This window comes from Natator depressus, chromosome 1 (assembly GCF_965152275.1).
Source record: "Natator depressus isolate rNatDep1 chromosome 1, rNatDep2.hap1, whole genome shotgun sequence".
Taxonomy (NCBI): domain Eukaryota; kingdom Metazoa; phylum Chordata; order Testudines; family Cheloniidae; genus Natator; species Natator depressus.
The window spans coordinates 260,278,131-260,305,080 of NC_134234.1; the positions used below are offsets into that span (position 1 = coordinate 260,278,131).

Genomic DNA, 26,950 nt, shown 5'->3' on the forward strand with positions numbered 1-26,950 from the left:
GTAACTTGGGGGATGTTCCCGTCGTTCTCTTAGCTGGAGATGAAGTAGAATCAGGTTCTGATACTGAGTTCCTCTTACAATTTGAGCCAGTCTGGTCTGATCCATCTGCTCAGCAGTCACTGCTCCCCTCATGACAGCTTTCTGAAGCAGTCTCTCCAGTCTCTGTATGTAGGCTGAAGCCTTCTCGCCCTTTTGTTGTCGGGAATTAAGGAACTTACAGTAGCTGTCTTCAGGGTCCTCTACGCTCCCAAAGTTGTGTTCAAGGGCCTCTAGGCAGTCCTTCACACTGACCCCAGGGTCAGTGAGCTTCAGGGTGCGAATCACATCTAATGCTGGGCCGCCAAGGCTCTCTATGAGGCATCTTCGCTTTTCTGCATCTGGTACGGCCCACTCTTGCAGCATTTCAGTGGTATGCTCTAACCAGGGTTCAAACTCCTCCTCCCCAGCAAATAATCTTAACTTACGACAAGAGTTTGACGCAGCATGGGACAGCACAACCTTTTCCAATGTTTGCCCCAGAGCTTTTGTCCAATCATCAGCCAAGGCTGCAGCCTCTGAGCTAGAAGCTGCTGAGCCAGGGCCCAACAAACCTGACAAATGAGCCATTATACAACAGTAATTTCCTCAAAATATAAGCACAAACAAAAAAAATATAAATTGTTTTCCAATGTAGTGGATCACTCAACAGGTGCTTGCCAGAGGTCCCGGGTTCAAATCCCGGACAAGCCCCCAAAAATGTAACCCTTCTGCCCATCAGAGTTGGCAGCAACAAGGGCCGGGTTCAATATCTAGGGGATCCATTCCAATAACACAATGCAAACCGGCTCGAGCCCCCACCCAGTGACCTGGGACAAATATATACCACCCCCGCTGGGCACCTCCAAGAGGCAATACTTCCCCTCTCGCAAGCACATAGTCTGAGTGTAGCAAAAAGCCTTTTAATAACAGAGAGAAACAATGTGGCATTATGTTGCGGAAACACCACCAACAGGATTCATAACACAACCCATGAGCAAAAAAACCACCCCAAGCAAATTGGGGCATGCCCCTTTCCCTCGGGTTCTTGAGTCCCAGCACCCAAACGTCTCTTGAGTCCAGCAATCCACAAATCACCCAAAGTCCAAAAAGTCCAGCCCCAGAGTTCAAAAGTTCATCTGCATAGTGTTACTCCCCAGTCTGGCTAAAATGTGCCTGTGTGTGGGGAAAAGGGGCAAGGGGCACCTTACGTGTCCTGAAGCTGACTGCCCCACAGGGCTCTGCTCTGCTACGCTGTCTCACGAACGGCTCTGCTCCACCACGACCGGCTCCGCTCTGCACCGCTCGCCGTCTCACAAACAGCTCTGCTCAGCTCGCCGTCTCACGAACACACCGCTGTCTCACGAACGGCTCCACTCCACCACGACCGGCTCTGCTCTGCACCGCTCGCTGTCTCAAGAACAGCTCTGCTCAGCTGGCTGTCTCATGAATGGCTCCGCTCTGCACAGCTCGCCATCTCACGAACACACCACTGTCTCACAGACAGCTCCGCTCCACCACGACCGGCTCCACTCCGCACAGCTCGCCGTCTCACGAACAGTTCTGCTCAGCTCGCCGTCTCACAAACACACCGCTGCACTCTAGATCTTCCGGCTCCCCACTACTTGACACAGTGCTCAGTGATTTCAGCTCATAGTAGTGGGGGCCTTAGTGCTGGTGCACCTTAAGGCCAAAGTGAATGCAGCATAGTACCTGTAGCAAGACTCTTAATAGACCCAAAATTAGCTCTGACATTCCACAGTGGAGAGAGACAGAGGTGCAATTGGTGCTTCAGGCCCTCACAAAGGGGCCCACACCACCAGGTACTAATACCTGTCTCAAGTCTCTCTCAATTCACACAGTTTTGGAACCCATGACCCTTGCCTAGCGAGTGCTACTTAGTTGATGGTGAGTCCCTCCATCATAGCAAAAGGCCAAGTACAGTTCCAAGCACAGTTCCCATAATCAGGGTAATAACAATTTATTCTTCCTGCCCCAATAACAGAGACACTGGGGATCCCACAGCAGCCGAAGTGACCATTTGGGCAGCTATGGCCTCAGTCTAGGCGGCGTGGGTGTGCCTATGCAAATGAGATCAGCCCCTGAAGTTTTTTTTTTTTTTTTTCCACAACTTGCCACACCTCACCACCAGATGTCAGGGTGGAGCTCATCCTGACACTGCTTACATTGATAGTCTCAGAAGAGAGGTGGAGCATAGAAAATGAACTTTTGTCTTGCTCTCAGAGGTGGTCTCTCCAGGTGAGGGCTGAGGCCCATTGATTGCCAAGGGTTGATATGATGGGGAAGCTTGGGTTACTGCTGCCCCAGCTGTCCCTGTTTTGTGGATAATTGCAGGGCTTCTCCAAAGCTGTCAATCCAGCACTGCAATTCACTAACCACCTTTGTGAAAACAAGGAGAATATTCTGGAGACAGACCTGCAGACATGTGACTTTTTGTTCCCAGGTGAATATTCACAGAGCAAAGACTCTGAATTGTGTACTGAAATGCTGGCATTTCAGCTCTGGGGGAGGGTCTTATGCATCCAAGAGTGTGCCCACTGGATATTGTGCTCTTTCTTGCTGACTGTTCCCCACCAACCTTGTCTGTCTTTCTTACTTCCTTCTCTCTCTCTGCCTCCCACCTCTCTCTTTCCATAGGTGATTTCTTCTCTACAGGAAAATAAATCTTGTTTTAAAACAGAAGAAACATCTCATTTCTCCCACCTCCTGTCTTTCTTCTCTTTCATCTCTCCTTCCCATTGAACTGTTTGAAGTAGCAAAAATTCCTGAGAAAGGCATTTTTCCCCTTTGAGCTTTGCTTCTGCGTCCTCCTTCATTATATCTTCCCTTTGTTATTCTCCCCTTCATCTGCCTCATTTCTCTGTTTCTCTCTATCTCTCATCCCTTCTTCAAGGCACTTCCTTAATTAATATGTTAATTCCTAACCCAGGGTTGCTCCTTGCAGCTGGAGCTGTTCGCCAGGGAGAGTAAAGGAGGAGGGAGGGGGAATAGATGGAGGGTAATTTACGACTGGACAAAGGATATAATGTAGGGGAAAATCTCACATTTGCTGGGGGTGATGAGAGAAAATCTATGGAGATGAGGCTGGACTAGATGACTTAACAGTAGAGCTGGGTGAGAAAAGATTTTTCCTGTCCCATGAGAGTACTAGAGATGTCAAAATCTTTTCCCATCACAAAATAAGACAAAATGTTGAAATCTTGAAAACGTTCATGAACCAATAATCTGGAAACAAATTTCAGATTGTGTCAATCAAAATATTTTGTGTCAATACTTTTTCAAAACTGTTTCAATTTTGACCTTTTTTAAAAATGTAACTACAATTTCAAAACGAGTTGTCTGGAATTGAAAAACAAAACATCTTCTTCTTTAGAAAATGTTGAGATAGGACATTGAGGCAATTTTGAACCTTTTTCCACAAACTTTTTGAATTGAGACATTTAGTCTAAACCAGCCCTTTCCTTTCAACCGTTTAGGTTTTGACAAATTGACATTTCCTGACCAAAAATGTTTTGTTGGATCATTTGTGACCAGCTCTGTGTAATTGGTATAACATGATGGCAGTGTTACCTGAAATGCCCTGGCCGGCTAGTAGGTGTTAACCCTGCTGGGAAAGAGTAAAGGGGGTTCTGCTGATTCACTGAGCATGTGGATACAAGGGAGGTGGGAGAGGAGCTAGGGTGTGGGCTGAGCAGTCCTGAGGGGGGGACTCTGGAGACAGGAATGTGAGGGAGGTTTTGAGCAGCTGTTTATCTTAGTTATTTTCTTTATTAATAAAGCCAAATCCGCAAAAGTTGTGTGCGCTGTGTTTACAGAGCAGATTGGGAAAGGTACCTGCTCATAGAAGGTTTTCCCATTTCATTGATAGGTTGCGGGGGTGGGCAGGGGTGGATAAGCACAGCACAGGGCTGTTCTCTGTACTTCTTTGTTATGAATGATAAGTTTTGCTCCTCAAAGGGGCGGCAGGTTTGTATAATTTTGGTGGTGCCTAGAATGGGTCCAAGTCCCGCCCTCCTCCCCCCAACACACATACACCTGTCTTGTAAGCCAATCTATATTTTTTTTAAATGTAAAAATGGACTGGAAACAGTAAGCGTTTAACAATTTCCCTCTCTTGCACAATATCACTATCGTCAAAAAAATTATTTAACTAAGAATATCAACTTTATTAATCCTCTTTTGAATATGGAAACAACCAAGCACTCTTGGATCAATAACCCTCAAAAGCAAATACTTTCTAAAATTAAAACAAAATGTAGCCCCTTCTTTTGTGATGTTCTTCAGGAGGCAGCCAACACTTTTCATTGTTGCTCAGTGGGGGATGGGGCTGCCCTGTGCTCAGCCTGGGCCAGGAGTGGTGACTGCAGGGGTCGGGGGGGGAGGGTATCACGACACTCACCCAAGCCCCAGCTGCTCAGGGCCAAGAAGCCCCCTCGCCTCCCTTGTGGTGGGTGCCATCATGTGTGCGCCTCCTCCCCTGCTGCTGCCCCTCACCATCGCCTCACTGGAGGTGGGGGATGGGACTGCCCCTTGCCAAGCATGGGGCAGGAGTGGTGACTTGGGGCTGGGGGCAGGGTGTCATGAGTCCAACACTCACCCAAGCCCCAGCTGCTCAGGTCCATACTCCAGGAAGCCCTCTTGGAGACGGAGTCGTCTCCCAGTGGGTGCCAGGGGGGCGCTGCCATCACATGTGCGCCACCTTCTTCCCCAGGCGCAGCAGCCCCCTCAACCTGTCACCAGCACCGGTCCCTTTGTTATAGCCAGCAGCGGCCAGTAGGGAGCACAGTGCAGAGTGGCAGAGCAGCTGCCTCCTGCCTAAGGCGTAGGCAGGGATGCTCCGGTGGAGGTGTGCAGGGGCGGTAGGTGGGGCCACCAAACATTGGTGGAGCTGGGCCCTGAATATTGCTGGAGCACGGGCACCACGGGCCCATATAACTCATCGCCCCTGGCTCCTCATTAGAGTTGCCTCTTGTTTCAGCTGGGTAGGGAACACTGTGTGAACAGCCATTGCGTGTGGGTTTTGGTATTTTTTGCTTCTGGCTCAAAGCCTGCAATGTGAAAAAAGAGTTAAAAACAAATCAAAAGCAAACACTAACCTATGTTTTCCTGTCAGGAATTATCTACATATTCAGATCTTTTATCTGCTTCAGGTGAAAGGTTCAGGTTAGCTCAGCCCCTGTCCCTAGTAATATAGGTTGATCAAGATTCCATGCCTGCAGAAACTGAAGAGCAGGTTACAAAAGATATTAACGGGATTCATGTTGCAAAATGCAAACAGAAGTGGAGAAGTCAAAGGGATGAGCCAAAGGAATGCTTCTGGCCCCAGTTACTGCCTCTGTGATTCTGCAGAGCAGGTGGGAGCTGGGAGCAGATTATGGAGGCAGGGAAACTCCAGTAATGGTGCAGCACAGACCAGAGTTGGAAAGACACAGAAAGGTAAAGTTTATTGACTGCAATGCAGGTCTAAGCTGGAGGATATGGGGAGAACTTCTGTATTTTGTTCTGGGTTCATACAGCACCTAGCACAGTGGGCTTCTGGCCCATGACTGGGGCTCCAAATAGACACTCACCCAAATGGATTATGATAATTAATTTATAAGATAGCAGGGAAGGTCTGTGTTGGGGAACAAAGTGTAGGGGTGGGCGGATGAAAGATGGGAGAGCAGAGGAACTCTCACTATGCTTCCAAACAGGTCTGTATGCATTATGATACTGTCTTTAATTGCACACACACAATCACAATCAGTTCTATTGACAGGACTCCTGCCTCATTCAGTACACAGGGTGGATAGTGCTCAATATTTTGTTTTCTCCTAGTTGTTTAGTATGTGGCCCTTGGCCCTATTTACTGTACACTAGTCCAACCTGCTTTGAAGACCGGATTATTAATGTCCTCATGGGCTTTTCTATGGCGCTCAGCACTACAGTATCTGAGGGCTTCACAGACATGACTGAATTTATGTTCACAACCCCCCTGTAAGGCGAAGGGGTGTTACTCCCATTTTACAGCTGGGAAACTGAGACACAGAGAGATGAAAAGTGTTCACTAACTTTGGGTGTCCAGTTTGAAAGTCCTCGAACCTGATTTTTCACTGTACTGAGCATTCAATAACACTTAACCTTAACCATGAGACGGCCCTTTCTCTTTTGTAATCTCCTGCCTCTTTCACTACATGCCTTCCAGCTTTTGCAACAAATGAAGCAGGGGTACCAGCGACAACAGGTAACTATACAACCCTGACTCATCCCCAGAGCAGGACTTGTGTACTGGCTGAGACAGAGATCTTTTGGGGGAAAAAACAGTATGTGATCATGTAATTAAAGCCTGTCTCATAATGCATATGTACAAGAGGGGCAAATTAAGGTTGCATAGGCAGATTTAATTCTGGCATTTACTAACTTCTGAGTGCTTGACTTTGCAACTTTAATAATGTTCTTTTAACGTAGTTTGTGTGTAATTTCCTATGGTTTTAAAAAAGCAAACTGAGAAAACAGAAATTCCATCATGTACCATCATTGACACCTACATGGTACATCAGCAGGGTTGGAACCCCTTAGGTCAACTTCTCATACCTCTGCCCCTTGAGCAAATGGAATAATTAATAGCAATAGTAGCTTGTCATCTTCTGTGTAGATCAGCACTAGAGGAGGATGACACATTTGGGTTTCACAGGTATTTGCTGACAGCAGAGGAACAATGAGATTGGGAATCTTAGATTCCACTCCAGGCTCTGGAGGGGGGTGTGCCCTAGGAGGCACAGACTCTTCTACCTCCTCTTCTCCAACCTGTCCCTGTCCCAGTCCTGTCTCTTCCCCATCTTAGCTCCTCGTCCAGTCCCATTCTCCTTACCTAGCCTGTCCCAGTTGTAGTAGGAAGAGAGCCTGAGACATAAGTCTGGGCCCAGGCTTATGTCTCAGGCTCTCTTCCTACTACACCAGTCTCCATCCCTCAAGCTTCTCATCCCAGTCCAAGTTGGCTTGCCCAGCCATTTCCAGTCTCCCACTGCTGCAACTCGCTCTCCCAGTTTCCATCTCCACCCCCTGCCTCCAGTCCCAGTCTGTCTCCCGCTCACCCAAGGCTCCTTATCCCAGTTTATTTCCTAACCCCTCCCAGGTCCAGATCTTGCCCTCCCTGGATTTGAATCGGGTAGCTTCCTCATTCACGCTGCCTGGGCCAAGTGCAGGGAGGGGCATTGACAGCATGAGAGAGAGAAAGTCGTCTTGTCAGTTCTGGTGCCCATACCCAGACCTGGCACTGGTCCAGCTCACGGTAGACCAGAGCTGCAATTTCAGGGAAGGTCATCTTGCTCAACTGTTTTTGCTGAAATATTGAAGAAATATTCGGCCCGAGGCAAACACCTTACATGGAAAATTTCAGCTGGAATGGTTAAAGTTTGGCTAAGTTATAAGAAACTGAAAACAGGGTCCTTGACTGACAATTCCCATTAAATCTCATTAATAAGCCGTGCTACTAACCCCACCTGAATAAGTGGACTTTTTCAACAATTCCCAGGACAGGTACAGTAGGTCTGCTCAGCAACTGGGCATGTCCTTATACTTAGGGACTCAAACCTGTGCCTTAGTCTGTGGGCAGAGGAATGTTTCAATTTATTTATTGAAGTTTGATTTTTATAAAAGACATTTTTTTAAAAGTGCCCATGCCAGGCTTTAGGCACCTTTAACACTGCCTTAAAAATACATTCACACAACAAAGGAAAACCCAGTGCTAGTCATCAGCATGGAACTAAAATAAACCAGCCAAGTACTTAAAACAAACAAATTAAAACAGTGGAAAAAATCCAACTCATAATGGGCTGTGTCTCTGTGCATCTACCTGCTTTACTCATGGCTGATAACCTGTAGGGTCCTGGTTTCCAGTGCTGCCCCCATCCAGACAGGTTTAACCCTGCAGTTCATGAATCAGCCTCACACATTAAACATCTCATCTGTAGAGAAACAACAATGGGATTTTTCTTTTCACTTACTGTATAGAGATTCCAGGAGCTCAGCAGCATGGCAAGGTCGCAGCCCCAGAACGGATCATAGGGGCTGAGGTGGAATCCTCTCTAACCCGGTTAGTTGGTCGAGGTGGGAGCACAGAAAGGGCTAGTGCTTCAGTATTTTTCTTCGGGGTGATCAAGGCAGGGACTCCCAAGTCCTCTGCAGGATGATTGTGGTATAACTTTCCAAAGGGTCATTAGTGTGCTAATGTCCTGAGGTCAGGGCTACAGGGAAGTGGCAGATTAAAATATGGGATTTTATTCTATGCCAGCTCTTGACAGACAGGAGTTATGCTACCCCCACGTGGACAGGGCAACTCCTGCCACCCATAGGCATGTTTGAGCGATCTGTGAATAAAGATTCTGGCAATGAGACTCTTAACATACAACTTCCAGGGACTGATCAGTTGGCAAGACCAAATGGGACAAATTCCCACTTTTGTCAAAAAAGTGGGGTGCAGTGGAATATGTAGGGGGGCAGGCCAGCCCCAGGCGAGCAGCGATGCCAGCCCTGACCTTGTGCGGGGAGTAGGCACGGCTTGGGCCAACCCCATGTGGGGAGCGGGGCTCGGGCAAGAGGTTTGGGCAGCCCAGGGTTGGGGGTGGGATGGGGGCTCGGGCTTGCCCCAGGCCATGTCCCATTTTCCCTTTGGGAAATAAGATCACCATAGTCCTCTGTCATCAGAAAGGCCAAGGACTTGAACGAGCAATAATACTGAACTACCATCTCATGACTGGAGGTGGCCCTATCTGATCAGGGGTGGAGGATGTTAGTGGGCTGGTGTGAAGGAATCTTCCACAGTCACTGCCAGTGTTGTACCTCTCTTGGGGAGAACTACAGGTCTCCAGGGCTTTTAATCTGGCTCTAAATATACTGATTTTTTTTTTTAAACAAAAAGAAGAAACGGATGCAATGTCAGCACCTGAAATGATGTGAGAGGGGGCTGGTGCCTGTGGGGCTGCATGGATTCTATTTCATTGCTCTGTATTTACTTCTGTTTCCACTCTCTGGAAAGGGGACCATCAGGTACTTTGTTAAATGGATTGAGAGGTCTGGCTGATTTTACTGATGTTCCTGTAAATGCCTCCATGTTATTCCTCCACCCAAATTCTTCTGAGTGATTTTTGTGATGGCACTTGGCAAATCAGAATGTTATCAGTGCCTTGATGTTCAGTGGCAAGCCATGCTCTCTACCGGGGGTCCTTTAGAAAGAATAACTGGGATTAATAATACGATGTTTTGTAGCAGTGAGTGCCCTAATCTTGGAGAATATAACAATCATCCGATTAATTTAGATGCAGGCTATCAAGTGGCATGAACTCCTAGCTATAACAATCAGATGAGCTGGAAGCGTGGTTTCTTTCTCTGGTGTGATCCCTTTGTGACATGGAATTTATTTGCTTGCTAACAATTCTGTGAGGTACTATTGTTTGTACACTTTCGCAGAAAACCCTTCTCTGGAGACAGAGTTAAATTCTGACCTAATTTACACTGATATGAATCCAGAACACCTGTGACACTACAGAGATGAGTGCCACATAAGTACATAAACAGATAGAGTTAAGTGGAGTTATTCCAGATTTACCCCTATGTGACTGAGATAACAAATCTGGTTCTGAGGCACTAACAGTGGAAGGAGAAACGGGTGAGCTAGCTGAATGCAGGAATGTGCTTCTTGTGATTTGTTCTACTGACTGGCTTACTGGATGCGTTCTCATCCTGGGGGGTAGCAAACAGGTGTCAAGGGAGGGTGGTGAGTAGCCTTCCCTTCTGGTATTGCTAAATGGGAAGAGGTCCAGGCTAGATCTCAAGTAGATGTGAGGGGAGATTGCAGGCTGATCCTGGTGTGGAAAAGAATGAAAGCTCCTCACTTGATTGACAACTAAAGCTGGTTGGAAAAATTCTGATGCAACATCTTTTTTGTTGGAATTTGACAAATCCTCACAATCGAAACCTTCCCCAGAGATGTTTTGATTTTGACATAGTCCGACAGAGCCCAGGCAAGGTTCCATCAGAAACCTGCCTGGTTTCCTGCCAGCTCACCTGTCCAGCTCCTCGGCAGCACTCTTGGCAGGTTGACAGGGTGCTGAGAGCCTAGAAGCTCTGGGAGTCCTGGCCCACAGCTCTTCAGGAGTCAAAGCTCCCAGGGCTTCCAGAGTCTGTGAATCTAGGGCTGCCCACCAGGAGCCCAGGTGCCATTCCCTTTTGTGGAGAATTTAAAAATGTTTGGTTTCCATTCCAGATTGGAACAAAACCAAATTTCAAGATATTAAAATCCTCTGCAAAGTGGAATGACTTTTCTCCGCCCAACTCTGAGAAGCATGAGCTTGCTACAGCTGCAAATTGTGCACGTAGCTAGTCTATACTGAAACATCCTGTTGTTCCTTCGTCCTTCCTCCCTCCACTTGTTTGTCTCATCCATCTGTTATGTCTTGCCTTTGATAGAGCTGAGCAAATAATTGATTTTTCGGTTCAGTGGCCGAAATGGTTTGTTGAGAAAATGTCAAAATGAACAGTTTCCGTTTTTTCAAAAATTTTCCTAATTTTTTTTTATTGGGCTGAAACTACTTGCTGAATTTGACTTGAATTTGCAAATAGTTTTGGTTGCCCCAGAATGGCATTTTTTGGAGAATTTACTATTAGACCAAACACTTTTGTCCATCTGTAGTCTTTAACCTTTTTTGGGTAGGAGCTGCCATTCACCATCTATTTGTATGGTGTCTGGTGCAATGGGGCCCTGATTTGCTTGAGCCTCTAAGGGCCAGATTTTCAAAAGAACTCTGCTCCCATTAAAGCCCCTAAATAAGGGTCAGATTTTCAGAAGTGCTCAGCACGCTGCCCCTCCCATTATGACACTTGACGTCAGATTTTCAAAAGAGTTCAGCACCCATCAGATTCCTCTCTTTGGAAAACCTGGCCACTTAAGCACCAGAATAAGTTGAAGTCAAGCTGTTTTGAAACTCTGGCCCTAGGTGCTGCCAATGTGTAAATAATATGAGAATTTCTGAGTGTTCAACTATATTTGTGAGTTAGGGAGCCAAATTCTCTGCTGGCACAACTCTATCACAGTCAGTGGATTACATCAGTGGAGAATTTTGCAAGGACATATATTTGGAGGAGTGTGCAAGAGTGAGTTGATGAGTGACTTGAGGGAGTTTATGTGAGTGAATCTGAGGAGGTGTTTTCATGGGAACAGGGCTAAGCATGCAATAGCGGATTTGTGAATTGTGAGTGGGTGTGAATGAAACTGGGTGTCTGTGGGTGGGTGCGTGAATGAAAGAATGTGTGAGTGGATGGGCAAACATGCACGAGAGAATTATCAAATTGTTGCAGGTTTCAGAGTAACAGCCGTGTTAGTCTGTATTCGCAAAAAGAAAAGGAGGACTTGTGGCACCTTAGAGACTAACCAATTTATTTGAGCATAAGCTTTCGTGAGCTACAGCTCACTTCATTGGATGCATACTGTGGAAAGTATAGAAGAAGATCTTTTTATACACACAAAGCATGAAAAAATGGGCGTTTACCACTACAAAAGGTTTTCTCTCCCCCCACCCCACTCTCCTGCTGGTAATAGCTTATCTAAAGTGATCACTCTCCTTACAATGTGTATGATAAGCTATTACCAGCAGGAGAGTGGGGTGGGGGGAGAGAAAACCTTTTGTAGTGGTAAACGCCCATTTTTTCATGCTTTGTGTGTATAAAAAGATCTTCTTCTATACTTTCCACAGTATGCATCCGATGAAGTGAGCTGTAGCTCATGAAAGCTTATGCTCAAATAAATTGGTTAGTCTCTAAGGTGCCACAAGAACTCCTTTTTCTTTTTGCAAATTGTTGCACATATGGCTGTATCAGTATGGGGGTTCTCTCCTTTCCTCCTGGTCACGGTGTGAAGACCATGGACCCTGAAACTTATGCTTAGATTTATGTTGTAAATCCATCAGGGATTCCTAGACAGCAGTACCTGGGTACTGGATTAACTCTTCAGCTTTGCAGGATATTACAGCCTCCTGATTCTCACTAGGGTTTTCTGGAGAAGCTTCCAGCAGTTGTCTGTTGCGGCAGGGCAATGAACCCATTTACATCTGGGTAATACAAACTATAAATATTGCGCCATCGTCTCTCTCTCGGTCCATCTCACTCTCTCTGCCACGCTCACTGTTAGCCCTTTCCCTCTGTCACTTTGAGCTAGAATGGACTTTCCTGTTACAGCACTGATTCTGCTTTTAAACCTAGTTAGCAGTGCTTTTGCTCTCGGACTGATCAGTATTGTAAAGAGATTGCATTGCCACTTTGAGAAGGGGAAAAGCAAGGAGGAAAGGAGAATGGGGGGAAGGGCCATACTGCCCTGGAGAAGTGCAGAGAGTTGGAGTAAAAAAGCTACCAATGGGTGGGGGCTGAAGGATGCATTGACATGAGCTTTGAGGAGAGAATTTGTTCTACAGGGAGATAGTTGAGCACTGGGAGAGAGGGGGGCGGTAGCTAGAAAGCTGTGAAGAGGAGGCAGAAATATAGGGGAAGGGGAGGGTGCTGTTTCCCAGTTGTTCCTCTTGTTGGGACCCCCATTCCTCTCTATTCCACACGGACTTGCTGTGTTCTCATTCTTTGACTGCAAATAGTTGGCATCAGGAAAGCTGTTTCCAGAGATGGAGGGGGAGGAAATTGTAATTCATGTGAACGGGACGAATCCCACCTTGTTTTAAGCATCTCTCATCAATGCTCTGCTTGGTTCTTCCTTTCCCACCTTTTAGATCTCTCCTCCACTTTGACCTTGGCAGATTGAGGGTGAGTGTCTGGGTGTGGAGACAGCACCCCAGGTAGGACTTGTCGGCAATAGCTTCATTGGAGGCTATGGGCACATGGACGGTTGCTGATACTATTCCCCCCATTTATTAATTATTGGTTGATCTACATCTCGTTGCATGGCATTCTCCCTCCAAAATCTCCCCTCTGTCCCAGGGGCATGGGACTGTTACTGGGCCTAGCATCAATCGCCTCTGATTCCAAATGCGCTGTTTTCAACCTTTAGCCTATCCTGGGTCTTTCACTGCAGGGCCTTCTCCCTTGGAAAACAATGGGCCTGATTTTTCCAACATGCTAAACACCCACAATTCCAGTTGTAGCTGTGGGTGCTCAGCACCTCTGAATATCAGACCCCAAATCCATCTAATCTTGCCTAATTATTATCTATCTCTACCTTATTCCTATGACACCTATCCCTGTGTAATCACCACTCCTCTGACATTTAGTTATTTCTGATGCACACTGGAGGGGTGCTCTTTCCCCATCTCCTACCGGGGCCAAGCTTCCTTCATGAATGTTTCCCATTTCCCCTGCTGATTCCATCCCTCTTTCTGGGGGAGGTTGCATGTGCTTTCCCTGTGTCAGTGTAAATTATTGGCATGTTCCATCCCTGCCCCGTCACATCCTGTTCAATAACCCAAGAACAAAAAGTACTCAGTGGAGTAAAAAGGCAGCAAATGTAAAATGGTTGAAAGGAAAAACTACATTTTTTTTCAATGTCTAATTAGACTGTGGAAATTGCTGCTGTAAGAGGATATTGCAGCAAATAGCTTAGCAAGATTCCAAAAAGGATTAGCCGTTTCTCTGAATAGGACTAACCTCAGTAGTTATGCTAGGCTGGATAGAAACGATAAGAGCTATCAGCCCCCATGCTTCAGACCAAGTTGATTACCATCAGTGTTGCAAAATAAGGCACAGGATGGTGGTAATGGGGGTGGTGAGAGGGAATTGCAGGCATTGGGCACAGCCAGAGACAAGATACTATATTAGATGGACCGCTGGTCTGTGCCAGTGTGGCAATCTCTATGGACTGTTATCAATAATGAAAAGCAGCAGAGGGGTGTAACAGCTTTGCCCGGCAAGAGAGATGGAGCCTTTTGGAATAGAGAAGAGCAGCTAGGCTAATAACAGGCCAGTCTTTTTAACTGACTCATTCTGCACACATGCTCATGGCTAGGGTGACCAGACAGCAAATGTGAAAAATTGGCACGGGGTGGGAGTAATAGGTGCCTATATAAGGAAAAAAAAAACCCAAAATCGGGACTGTCCCTATAAAGTCAGGACATCTGGTCACCCTACTCATAGCTTGTGTACACACAAAAGCTGCACTGCTTTAACTTCTAGTGATTTAGTGAAATTGATAGAACTGTTTCAATTGTGTGCACTCACACTGTTGCACTTCCACTGGTGCAAGCAACATTGCATTTCAAGGCTTGCATCCACAGAACACCACACTGCACTCATTGCAGAGCACTGTGGGGTGGGAAGGTATCCCGACGTCCCTTGTGCAGCCTCCAGGCTCACAGCATTCTGAGCAATTTTTTGTGGCACATTGTAGGATATCTGTAGGCGTCCAGGGGGATTGTGGGAGCAGGAGTCATGCATCCCTCTGCTTTTCTGCTGTATCCCAGAACTCACCTGATGGCTGTGCTGTTTCCAAACTGGACTTTGCCCTCCTCTCTGTGCTGTGGCTATCCACTCATGGTGGACTTGTTCATTCTACCCTGGTTTGGGAGGTAGTGCAGATGTCCTGGTCAGTGGAGCTCTACCCTGAGGGACAGGAATGAGGAACTGACAACTCTTTAGAGTGGATCTCAAAAAGATCAGAAGTTCAGTTCAGTACCCAATATATGAATGCTTAGCTGAAGTATTAACTCCTGTTGGACTTGTAAAGTGGAGCTGGAAATCTCACAGAATCAGTCTTTTTTCTCGTGAGATTTCAGGTACTTCTTGTAACTGTTCTGATTTTATTAAAACCGGATACAAAAGTCCCCTAGCCCTGGTAGTTCCTTCTCCCTTTCTCTGACCCCCTCACTCTCTCCACTTCTTTCCTCTATTGGTCCCAGCCCCCTCCTATCCTTCCCCCCCCCCATCCTTTCATCGCTATTATTAGGTTTATTTTTAACATTCTGCTTTTCAGAGTAATTTGAAAACTTCATAGCAGCTGTTCACATCAATGGGTTTGATTTCAGGATGGTTCTAAACAACTCATTTTTTGTGGGGAGGGATGGGTGAGGTGATTGTGACATGTGAAACAGCTGAGCCAATCATCAGAGTTGATGACAAGTCAGTTCAGTTGCATATTGCAGTCCTATTGGTTGGCTGATTTGGAAGTTGGTCTGAAACATCACATATGTTCTAGTGACATCAGTCATGAGAGGTGACCTTCTACTCACCTTACAATGTGGCATCGGCCAGGCATTCTAGTGGAAACAAACAGTACCCAGCATTCATTTCCCTTGGGCACAGAAATCCACTTTTTTTCTCCCTGTGATGGGGTGGGACTCTCCCCTGCAGCGCCTCCTGCTGGTCATCCAGGGAATTAACATTTCCAGCCTCTGAGTGCCCTCTGCAGGCTGGTGTTCCACTTGCCACTGGGCCCCGAGTCCCTCCTGGACCCCGGTGCCCCTTTCATGCCAGGGTGCTGCCCCCTGGCAGTACCCCCACAGATCAGGGTCTCCCCCTAGGGAATCCCCACCCTCTATCCCCACCTCGCCTCAGTCTTTGGCTACTGCCAGTCACCATCTAGCCCCCATTCCCTGGGGCAGACTACAGTATACTTGCCACTCATCATTGGCAAGGAGAGTCTTGACCTGCTACTTCTGCCTACCTTTGGGCTGCCCTCTGCAACCCCAGTATCCTTTTCCTAGGCCTTCTCAGGCCGGAGCTCCCCAGCTCCTCTGGCCTTTCCCCAGCCCTGCTCCACTTTCAGTACTCTGCTCAGCTCCCAGCAGTCAGGCCCCTCCCTCTCAACATCTAGAGAGAGAGTCTTTTTCTTCCTGGCCCACTGCCCTCTTATAAAGGCCAGCTGGGCCCTGATTGGGGCACGGCCGCAGCTATGGCTGTTTCCTCAATCAGCCGAGGCTTGCTGCTTTCCCTAGCAGCAGCCCTCTCCCAGGGCTGATTTCAAGCCCTTCAGGGCAGGAGCGGGTGACCGCTCCGCTACACTCCCCTCAGGGCCTGAACAAATATTGCTTTCTAGCTGAGCATGAAAATAAAATTCAGGATCACCTTCGAAGGGGTGCACTCAATTGTGTCTTGTCTTTCTCCCATCTACTCAGCTGCCCACGTGTCCCCCTTCATCATAGTATCTCAATGCTGTCACAGAAACACAGGTGTGACATCACATTTTTTCATGGCAGAATAATCTGATGGGGAGAGGGGTGGTAGTCTTATGGCAGTCTGAGTCTATAGTAGACTTAATCCCCTCACGTTTTTCTCCACTGAAAGCTATTTTCCTGAAGTTTGGTTACGCTGCTATATCCTGAAGTTTGGTTTTCTGAGAAGACTCTGAAAGGGATTTTTAGTAATATCAGACAATTTAATTTTTTAAGACACATTAAAAAAAATGGGCCAAAGAATCCTATTTTAAATGATTGGCTTTTTGATGTACCCTGAAAATTTACCGCTTCGAGCCACTTGAGGATAGCTAGTCATCATATGTCCCTTCCCTGCTATTCCTTGTCAGAACTGGTCTGGATGGAGTGAGCGTGGGCTTGACAGATGACATTTCCAACTTTAGGGGGCCAGGGATACTTGCAACATTATTCCTTGGACACATTACTGAGCCACACCCCATCAAACCACTACTTTATAACCTCCCCTCCTTCAGCCTCCTTCCCTCACTCTTGGTCTTGATGGCAGTTCCAACATTACATTTGGCTTTGCACTTCAGAGAATTTCAGGGGCTCAACTGGGAGGTCCCTTTCCTAGGCATAAAAAAGAAATGTGACCCTCACGTAAACCATTCTCTGAGACCAGCATCATCTGTGAACTTTTTGTAGCCAGCAAAGGCAGCATTTTTTGGAGTGGGTCAGCTTCCCCTCTTCATCTTGAGCTATTGGAAGAGCTGACTGCAAACAGATTTTCACTGCCCCAATGTGGACTTATGTCAGGCAGAGCCCAATGAGAGCTGACAAGCTGACAGACCCAATTCGTCAACAGAGAATGGGGCAAGGGGGGATGTCTGCCTTAGAGACAGGGAGTGATGCCATGGATGTGCCAGTGGAGTTCCTGTAAGCAATACAGGGCCATATTTAGATAGTTACCCAATTTCTGTGATGTACTGTAGGGGGAAGAAAAATACACATGAGCTGTAAATTGTAAATCCTTTAGTCAGAAGTAGCCAATAGGAATTGGTCTTTCAGAGAGATTTTCCCCTTTGGTACTACATATGACCAATAAAACCCTAGTGTCAAGTGCTGATGATCAGAGCCTAGAATGTGTTGCTCTTCAGTCTGGTAGCTTGGCAGCCCTGCATTTAGTACTGACTAGCCAGGGCATGGGGAAAAACTCATGAGTTCAGAGGTGGAAGGTGTTCGAGTCCAGACTCCCAGCCAAAAGAAGGCTCTTGTGTTTCCAGTTTTCCCCTTCCCTTTCCTGCATGCCCAGTCTGGGAAGTACAACCAGAGTCAGTGTTTGAACCAGCAGAGGAGCATCTCTAGGTTTGGCAGATTGTTCACCTGAAAAGTAATTATGACTGTGGGACTGAGGGGCAAAAGTTCAGGGCTGTCTCCTTTGCTGGGTGCTATCCTGTTAGTTTGCTCCCTGCTCAATGAAGTGCTCCCAGCTGAGAATTTTCCTAGCAGAACAAGAATGGTGCCTGTTTGGAACTTGAATTAGAGAGCTCTTGAAGAAGCGATCTTGTCTGTGGACGCAAAACTCTCTTGAAGCACTCTTGGTTGGGGAAGGGGATTATCCCTTTTGAAGAAGAGTTTGGGTTGGGAAGAGTTCCGAGCCAGTTTCTGAGATTGAGCTAGGTTTAGAGTTGGGGCTGGATTTTGAGCCTAGGTCAGGGAACTGGTCCCAGCCCCACTCCTAACTGGGGCTCAGACGCTTATCCCAACCTATGAAACAACGGCAAGGTTACCCTTACTTTGAGCTCAAAATCCAGTCCACAGTAACCCTAGCCTGGGCCCACAAACTAGCCCAGTGCCAAACCGAATTTGGGCCTATAAAGTGGCACCAACCTTAACCATATTTGAAGCCATTAAACTGGGCCCATAAACTGACCCCAACACTAATTAGGTAGCCCCCAAAACTGGTCCTAACTTCAACTGAACTGGCTTCAAACCTTTTTTTAGTACAAATCGGGAAGTTGGGCCAGACCCCAGTCCTTGTTGGGCCCCACAGATTGTCCCCAACCTGAACTTTACCCTGTGCATAAAATCTTGTCCTCTGCTAACTTTACCACATAGCAACAGACACTTCCATAGATTCACAGAAGGAACCATTATGAAGTGACCATTGTGATCATCTAGTCCAGGGGTTCTCAAACTGGGGGGTCGGGACCCCTCAGGGGGTTGCGAGGTTATTACATGGGCAGTTGCGAGCTGTCAGCCTCCACCCCAAACCCACTTTGCCTCCAGCATTTATAATCGTGTTAAATATGTAAAAACGTGTTTTTAATTTATAAGGGGGGGGTCACATGCAGAGGCTTGCTATGTGAAAGGGGTCACCAGTACAAACGTTTGAGAACCACTGATCTAGTCTGGCCTTCTGCAGAACATAGGCTGTAGAACCTCTCCCAGCAATTCCTGCATCCAGACACAGTGTTAATGTTAGCTCAAGCCTAAAAGCCAGAACCAGTCCTTTGCTGAGCCAGGACCCTGAAACTGGCTTCAATCCTTGTCCTGGTCCAAGACTGACAACCTTACCTCTAAGCTAAACAAATCCCAGTGCTAACCTTAGTCCACCCAACTGGTAGCCACCCAACAAAAGTTAGCTGGTGTATGTGATAGGATTGGACTGGTGGTCTACTCCACCTTCCCTGATAGCCCCTGGGAGGAGACACTTGTCTTTACTGGATCCCAGCTGGCAGCTCGAGTATCTCGTGTGTGTGTGTGTGTGTGTGTGTGTGTGTGTATGAACACTCAAGGTATCCTGTCACTCCAGCTATCAGTCAGCTGGGGGTAGAATTTTCCCAGCACCATTTCTACCAGTGTCAGCCTCTTGTTCAGCCACTGCTCTATATGGTGATGGGGGTGGAGTCAATGACTTCCTTTGGAAGAGGGGCAGGGCTTGGTAGTCAGAAGTTCCATCCCCAGGGTTCCAGTGAAGCAGTGCAGCTGTGCGCATTCACTGAGCAGTGGAGCTGTGGTCAGACTCCATGTCCCTGGAGCACAAGGATTAGGACTTGTCTGCCATTAAATAGTTGTGTAGTGCAGCTAATGCAGTATGGCTGTCCTGTTTAACTCAGGAGGTGACTTAGTCAGATGAATGATGCCAGTATACATAGTATGAAAACCTCTTTGGGATTCTCTTGGATGAAAGACACTAATGAAATATAATAGTATTACATTCAGAATCAATCTGTTTCATCTGTACTATGTAATCAATAGCAGCATTATGAACCGTCTAAAAGAATGAAAATTAGGCCCTTTACATTGGTTTATTTGGGGTGTGGCTCCTAGCTGAAGTTCTTGCATCCTGCACAGTGGGAGGTGGGGTATAGAGCAGGGCAGATTTTTCAGACAAATAGTTTATTCACCACAAATGCAGTTTTGGGATGACCAAAACTATCTGTGAATTTGGCAGAAAAAAATGGGAAAATTTTTCTTTTGAAAAACATTTTATTTCAACATTTTTTAAACAAAACATTTCATCTTTTTTGTTTTAAAATGACTTTTCATTTTGAAATTGTTAGATTTAATTATTTTTAAAGGTAAAAAATCCCACCCCCCAAAATATTTTGTTTTTGGGTCAGACAATTTTTTTTAGTTTTCCATTTTGGTGAGAAAAACCAAAAAATGTCTGTGTCGTATAGACCCAAGATGAATTTTCCCCCTGATTTTTTGGTTTGGCCATCAAACCGAATAATCAATACTCAGTCAGTATTGTATGACTCTCTGGGTTGCTGCCTTTCTGTATTTTTCCTTTTACATGGCAAAATATCCTCATGCCACTGATTCACAGTGCAGTGATGTGGGTGCTAACAGATACTGCAGGAGAAGACAACCTTCCTCCACAATCCGCTTAGCCAGTTGAGTGGCAGTGGATTCCGTCCTGACTTATGCAGCAATATGCTTACATCCTGAAGCATGGAGCTGATTGTCTTTGTCTTTGTAGGCACAACTATACATGAAAATTTTCCGTCTCCTTTAAGTTCTTTTCTCAATGGCTTACTATGGCAGAAAATTGCAGGCATTGATAATACACTGCATAAAGGAAAATTTCACAGCGTTGTCCTTCCTTCCTGTACTGTAGGATAGGGTTAGAGGATGCATTAATCACTTTTCATTATGTGCTTCAATTCCATCTGTTGAGTGCCTTCTAATTCTTGTCTTTTCCACAACATGGTGACATTTGTATCAGACCTCAGTGATATTTTGGGACATTTGCAGTATTCTGTGGGATAGACAGTCAAAATTGGGAGAGTCCTATGAAAGCTGGGATGGCTCAGGGAACTCTGAATCAGATGAAAACCTATTTCTTTCTTTCTGTAGCTAACTTCATAGAGAGGTAACATTTCCATCTCAATTTCAGAGATTACAAATGACATCATCTTTCCTCGACCATCTGGGGTGTGAAAGCAAATACATCTGCGTGGTCCAAATTGATCCAGAAAGGTGGAAAGCAACTGACAGTTATGGGAAAATTATTCAATCTTTCTTTCTTGTTTGTTTCCTTTTCAGGTCCTTACTTCCCTCCTCCCACACTCCACAGCTCCACCAAATTTGGCTCAGTCTGGCAGAGGTAACTGTACCAGTCTTTTTAGAGCTGCGGAAAGGAGGTCTATGTGGATTTCTTAGCATCCACAAAGGATGAGATGCTTTCACTGTAGAATGGGAGAAGGGGGATGCATGCTCACAAAGGTGGCTTCTTTTACCCAGATAACTGGTACTCCGTTCCCGTCCCCTCCCACCCCCCAACTCCTTCCTACACCCTTACTAGGATCTTGACTTACTTTGGCAGCTGGCTGCATATGTAATAGGGTTGCCATAGGAACTTTACCGAGCACAGTGTGCTCGGTAATCTCTCAGTTCTCTGTCTGTCTGTCTTTCTTTCCCTTTCCTTCTTCCCTTTCTGATGCCCGTTGCCATGGAAAACTTATTATTCATCACAAATTCCAGACATGTTTTTCTTTTAGTTCATAGTTTGCTTTTTCTTTTAACATCAGAGCGGGGGGTGGAAGTTCCATCTGCCTCTTTAAAGCCTTGCCCATTGGAGTGGGGGAAGGTTTTTTGTCCTGGACTCTAAAGCCCTCTTCAAAGAAAGTGGTGGGAGGCTGGGTAGGGGAGTTCAGGAATTAGGGACGTTCAGTCATGATGTGAGGTTAATTTTCAAAAGGACCTAAGTGATTTAGGAGACTAAAGTCCCATTTTCAAAAGCGTCTTTGGCATTTAGAATTCTGTCTTATTGAAAGCCAATAGGATTTAGGCTCCAAAGTTGCATAGGTGTTCCTGAAAATTTTACCCCAGTGTCTGCTTTTATGAAATGTTAAATTGAGTGTTGCAGAATGAAATTGGTACAGATTATTCATTATTATTTACTGCAGTATAGGTGTTTTAAAGTGTGCTTTATAGGGATGAAATATAACAAGATATTGGTCCTGAGACAAATCAGAACTAGTCTCAAACCTTTGCCTGTTTCAGACCAAATCTTAGTGCTATTTCTAAATCTCTGAATGTTCAGTTCATATTCCCCATTCTTCCCCTGTTTCCACCTGTAATGCGGTCACACTTCCGGATTTGGGAGCTGGAAATCAGAAATACCAAAATACCATGGAAAGACTTTAATTGTGGCATTCCCTACTCAGCCAGGCCCAGGAAGCCTGGAAATCTTCTGAGGAAAGATATATTCTGGGGCAGTTTTCAAGTCTTACTACCAGGGAGGGAAGAGTGAAGAGATCCATGCAAACCTTTCCAAATTTTGTCTGTTTACCTAAATCAAATCTCCACAGTTTGAGATTCTAATGAGGAATTCACTATCATAGTCCAGACCTCTTAGGACTGACTTCTTCCCAGGGAGTGAGCAGAGAAGTAATTTGGGGCCAAATTTAGTCCAAGAATAAGTGGGAACCGCTTCCAGTGGTTTCAGTGAAGTTGCACCCCTTATTTTGAGGCTGAATTTGGCGCTCTCTGTCTCTCTCTCTTTCTCTCTCCACTTCTCTGACATGTATGTCTCTTCCTCATGAAGCAGTGGGCATACAGGAGAAGATTTTTGTGTACAGTAATCATTAGTAATATTAGAATTTTTAAAAAATGTTTTCCTACAAAATCGTAATATCACAGTGCTGCACCCTCTTGCCTCTTTTTTACTGAATGAATTCACTGCATGTGAAAGGTAATGGACTGGCAGCCCCTGCAGACTGAAGTTCTTTATCTGCAGATGAGGTAAAGCATGACCTAGCAAGAGTGCAGGCTCCCTCCCATTTCCCCCTTAGCCTGTCAATGTGCCTTGACTCTGTACAACAGGGGTTCTCAAACTAGGGGTCGGGACCCTTCAGGGAGTTGTGAGGTTATTACATGGGGGGTCGCGAGCTGTCAGCTCAACCTCCACCCCAAACCCTGCTTTGCCTCCAGCATTTATAATGTTAAATATATAACCAAGTGTTTTTAATTTATAAGGGGGGGGGTCGTCGCACTCAGAGGCTTGCTATGTGAAAGGGGTCACCAATACAAAAGTTTGAGAACCACTGAAATGGACCAGCTCTTGGCTCTTTGCTGACACTGACAAAAAAGAGGCCCAGTTAGTTAGGGTGCTGTTGTGGACAGCTGTCTAACAGAGACAGTCAATGTGTTTCACAGAGGCTGCTGAACATCAACCAGAAGAGAAACACTGAAGTCACTACCAATCTGGGCCCGGAGTTGAACTGGTCACCTAGAAGTGAATATTTTCTTTCCTCTAGCACCTTTCATACTCCAGGGATTGATCTGAAAGTGTCTTAAAGAGCAATGAGTGAAAAACTGAGAGTGCAATGACTGTGTAGGCAAATGATAGCCATTCTGCACTCAGCAGAAGCTCACACAGCCTCAGACATTGGAGTCTCTTTTACTGAGAGAGGGAAGGCAACTTTGTTTAGCATAGTGTCCTTCCTAGAAACCACCACACACAACATGTTACAGAGTTTAATAATACCAGTCAGCTGCCAGGAAGTGGTATAAATGATTTAAACACATGAACCCCGGGTAGGACATTGGTGTTGTCCCCAGCTCTTTTCAAAATGGACCAAGTATACCTATAACTAAGATTGTCCCAAAAATAAGAATTATGTTTCACAAAAGCTTTTAAATTTGTTATAATTCTGCACTGGGGGGAAATGAGACCATCTGAAATTTTTAGTGAAAAAATGAGAAACAGACATCTCTACCGCAGTACAGCAAATAGCCCAGTGATTAGGAATTCACCTGGGATAGAGGAAGCCCACGTTCACTGGGCTGTAGAGTCCATCTCAGTCTCTCCTGTTGGAGCTGTTTCACTTTGTATAAAGAATGAAATAGTTATTGGGCCAGAGAGAGAGGCTGGCTCTCTAGGTGGGGAGGGCTAGAGCACTCACCTGGGATGTGGGAGATCCAGGATCCATTCCCTGCTCCAAATCAAGGAGAGCAAGTAGCAGGACCTGGGGGTCTCACATCCTGGATGAGTGCATTAACCCCTGGGGTATTTGCTCTCTGTGGTTTGACCAGAAATTCTATCTTGAACCTGTGAAACCTTCCTAGAGAAAAGCTTTGGTTTTGATGAATCAGCATTTTCTGATGGGAAAAATTCCTAACTACTTCTAACTCTCATTTTAGAGTCTGCCAGAGGCAGGCAAAAAAGACCTTGCTTGAATTGATCATCCAAAGGATAGCTCTTCACTTGAGAGTAGTCCTCGCCTTCATTCTAGTGCTATGCTGGGAGCACAGCATACAAGCCTGATCCCTGGTGAGAGAGTTCAGACTCTGACCTGCTGATCTAGAGGTGTGAGTGCCATCAACGGAGCCACGCTTGACACTTAGTGTGGGAAAAACAAAACAAAAACAATTGGGATGAGATACTGATGCTCCAAGAGAGAGGTCTGTTGAGGATGTGGGTGATGTAGTTGGAAAGGTGTGGCTGGGAGAGTTGTCAGGCCGGGTGACTTTGTGGGCAGGCAGAAGGAGTACGTGAAATCAGGAAATGGATTGAAAGTCTGGAAAGGGGAGTTAGGGCCACAGATTCCACGGCTGACCCTCTTTCTTGTAGACCTCACTAATGTTTACAGTGGTGGTAGAGATCGTGGGGAGGATGGCAGCGGGTATAGTTGCCATAGAGATTACAGCTGTGATAAATCTGCTGAGGTCAGCAGAGCACGGTGATGAGTCTGCTGAGGGTGAATCTGCTGCTGCCCCTGTCCCTCTGTTGGGGAAGGACATAAATTGCCAGGAGGGGACAGGGTGTGGCAGGCGGACAGGTATGGGGCCTGGGAGGAATTTCGTGGTGGGAGAAACACATAACGGGATCCACCAGCTGCTAGAGCCCTAGCAGTTCAAGTGCTTGGCTGAGCCATGGTACACCTGGCATGCCAGCAGGGACTGATTCAGGGCCAAATGTGGTGGCCACAGAGCACCAGAGACCCCCAAATTGGGTTATGCAGCCTTGAGCCTGCAGGAGCGGAGGGTTATAATGATGACACAACGAGGCTGGCTGTGATGAAGGCAAGGGGTAGAGGGTTGTGGCTGTGTTGGAGCTGATGGTGAGTGTGACACTGGTATTACAGTGGTAGTATAAGGATGCTAGTGATGACAATAGCAGAGATTTGGTGGGGAAGATAATGTTAATAGGAGCAGTAGCAGAGATGAGGGTGGTGATGAGAGCATTGATTGCCCTGAGCATAACGATGGCAGTTGGAGTGGCAATGAAGAAGATAGTGGCTAATTACTGACATGATTATGAGGAGGAAGAGGAGGCTGGCTGGAGAAAGAGTGGAGATGGCTGTGACTATGACAGTTTGCAATGAAGAGGCTGCTGCTCACTGTTACAACTGATTTTAGTGCTTCTGCTCTGATATTTCCCCAAGCTGTCCCCTCACTGCGTGAGGGCTCACAGCTTTGTTTCTTCCTAGCTCTCCCACTCAGCTTCTTTTGCTACAAGAATTTTTCCTGTTTGGGTGTGGAGAGACATTTCAATAGTGGCTTTACATAAAAAGAAAAATAAAATCAGTGAGTTGTATAATTAAAATCTTAAATCAGACCATTCTGTAGACACCGCCTCCTCCCCCCCATGCCCAGCACACACCACTTCACATCCACTGTAAGGTGAATACTGGATATGTTGTCGTCTTAGGACTAGGAATGAGGCTTTCCTAGTGCTTTAACAAAACAATCTCAAGGAAGTTTTAAAACGGGGGTGGTGGGGGGGGGGGAATCTTTGCAGCCTGCCTTGGCCAGGAAAGGGTTAATGCTTTAACTGCAGTGTAATTTCAGAGGCATTAAAGAACACGTTTCCATAGAAACGTCAACCCACAGAGGGAGAGATGAGAGAGAGTAGAGAGAACTGGTCCTCTGACAAAAGAGGAACAGTAGAGTTCTAACCCCCACACAGCACTGACAGAAGCGATTATCTGTTCCTTCTAATCAACTCCCCAACGAAAATGTTGGAGGGATTTAAACCACTGCCATGCTACCTTGTGTGTATACACCACTTCAGACAAAGTAATGTTGAGTCAAGACTTCTTTGGTGGTGAGCCCTTTAGGGTAATGACTGCACCAAATTCTATGTCCTTTAAAGTGCAGTGTATGTTTTTGGTGCTAGGTAAATGATTAATAACCCAAAGCCCCCAAACGTTTTTTGGTGGGTTGAAAAAGTTCATTTAATTTGCTGATTTTTAAAAAAATAAATAAATGTTTTATTCAGTTTCCTGAACTACCTCAGCATTGCTCAGTTTCAGACAGCACCGAAATGCTGGAAGTAAATGTCTTCTGGCAGATTTTAATAGCCCAACTGGAAAGAAGAAGGACCTGAAATCTCTGGAGGAAAATCTGTTCTGCTCACAAAATTTCTGGCACTGGTTTCCAGCTCAGAAGTTGGAATGAGTTCCAGATAAACATAACGACATACCATGGTGGTAGGTACCTAGGACATACTAGTGGTCCTGATCCTGCAGACACTACTAGATGTAATACTGCCATGAATAGTCCCAGGGACTTCAAAGTGGCTTCTCTTGGTGTTATACCTGGTAGTGTTTGCATAATTGGTCTCTAAGGTCATGTCTATACTACAGAGTTAAGTCGACTTAAGTTATGTCGACGATCATAAACCACTGTAATTACATCACTGGTGCATGTTCACGCAATGCTCCTTGTGTGGGCAAAGTGTGTCCACCGTTGGTGCTCCAGCACCGACCGAGAGAGCAGTGTACTGTGGGTAGCTATCCCATGGTGCAAATCACCACCTTCTCCCACTTGGAGTTCTGGGAATTGATCGCAGTACATCATGGGGATGGGATCACAACCCCATGATGCTGTTTTCTCCATCCCATAATTCCAATGGCTTCTGACTGCATTTCGTGCCGTTTTTCAATTGCCCCTGCAAACTTTCTGCCCGCCATCCCTGCCTGAAAGCATGGACCCTATGCTTCTCACCAGACTTGTGACAAGAGTTATGAACACAATGCAGCTGATCCTGCAGTATTTCATGAGCGCTAAATCTGAGCAGGAATCCGTGCTGCCTGCCCTGCTGTGTGCCATGGAAAGAAACAATTCAGGATTGATATTGGCCTTCATGGAGCAGCTGTACGTGGTGGACCGTTGCTATCGGGCTCGGGAAACCAGCACTGAGTGGTGGGATCAGATTGTGATGCAGGTATAGGATGATGAGCAGTGGCTGCAGAACTTTTGTATGTGAGAAGCCACCTTCCTTGAATTCTGTGTGGAGTTCATCCCCGCCCTGTGGTGCAAGGACATGAGAATGAGAGCTGCCCTAATGGTGGAGA

At 46.2% G+C, this 26,950-nt stretch overlaps 1 protein-coding gene across 6 annotated transcripts in view; it reads left to right on the top strand.

The window, feature by feature from the left end:
• Nucleotides 1–26,950, top strand: part of GRIN2B (glutamate ionotropic receptor NMDA type subunit 2B) — a 284,512-nt gene that overhangs the window by 136,889 nt on the left and 120,673 nt on the right. The window lies entirely within an intron of this gene.